We start from the raw sequence: 1,121 nt of genomic DNA on the forward strand, positions 1-1,121 counted from the left end.
TGGGACTGATGATCATTTGCGGCTTCGTGCTCTTTGACACGCAGCTCATCATTGAGAAGGCAGAGAGCGGGGATAAGGATTACATCTGGTGCGTGCTGGGGGACATGAGGTGGAATGGGAGGGGATGGGACAGGACAGCCCCCCCGATCTCATTGCCCCATCACATAGGCATTGCGTCGATCTCTTCCTTGACTTCGTCAACATCTTCCGGGAGCTCCTCATGATCCTGGGCATGACCGAGGTGGGTGATGGGGCCTGGGCATGGCCTGGGGAGGACATACCCACCCCTCAGAGCCCCCCAGTGCTCAACCACCCCTTTCTTCCCACAGAACAAGAAGAAGGAGAAGAAGTGAAGCGGCTCCAGGCTGAGGTGGAGCTGTCCCCCTCCCATCCCCATCCCATCCCCATCCCTGTCCCCATCCCGCCCATCCCTGTTCTCTCTGGTGCATTCCAGGGTTGCGCTTTGCTGCCGTAAGAAGCAGCCGGAAGCTTTCGCCTCTGTGGGTTTTTCTCTTGTTCAAGCTTTTCTTTGATTAGAAACCGGCCAATTTGTGGATCCTGCTGGAATTTGGCTCTCCCCAACCCCCTGTTTCCCACCTCCCCACCCCCTTATCCCAGGTCCCGTATCCCATGGCTGATACGTTCTGGAGCTTTCCAGAGTCACCGTGTCCCCGTGGTACCCGGGGTGGGAGGGGGGGGCGGCGGGACCTGCCTGCAGCCAGATTCTCCTTTAGTGCCAAGAAATCCAATGGGAAAGCAGCGGCGGGGCCAGTGCAATCCTAACCGGAGCGATCCTAATCCCGCCACCGCCTCTTTGTACACCGGGATGATTCAATAAACGCTTAGAATGGAACCCTCAGCCCCATCCCCGTGTCCATCCCTGTGTCCGTGCATCCATCCCGCGGGCAGAGACCACAGCAGCTGCACAAGGACTATATAAATAAACGGGGGGGGGGGCAGGATGGGGGGGCACCTTTATTGAGTTAAAAACCCGGTGGCAGGGGCTGTACACGGCAATAGCACCATTGGAGAGAACCGGGTGATGGGGGGGGTAATGGGGCACCGGGACCCCCCCATCCCGGGTACCAGGGAGCAGGGCCTGGGGGGGCTGTGGAAGACGA

The 1,121-nt window shown here is 59.1% G+C and overlaps 1 long non-coding RNA gene across 1 annotated transcript; it reads left to right on the forward strand.

Moving 5' to 3' along the window:
* Nucleotides 1–598, forward strand: LOC130601492 (uncharacterized). The gene is made up of 3 exons (XR_008972689.1): nt 1–88; nt 169–241; nt 330–598. It is a non-coding gene; the product is annotated as an uncharacterized LOC130601492 (long non-coding RNA).
* The last annotated feature ends 523 nt before the right edge of the window (nt 599–1,121 follow it).

The sequence above is a fragment of the Pezoporus wallicus genome, unplaced genomic scaffold, assembly GCF_028554395.1.
Source record: "Pezoporus wallicus isolate ANWC-B61680 ecotype Strahan unplaced genomic scaffold, APGP_CSIRO_Pwel_v1 contig_9120, whole genome shotgun sequence".
Taxonomy (NCBI): Eukaryota; Metazoa; Chordata; class Aves; order Psittaciformes; family Psittacidae; genus Pezoporus; species Pezoporus wallicus.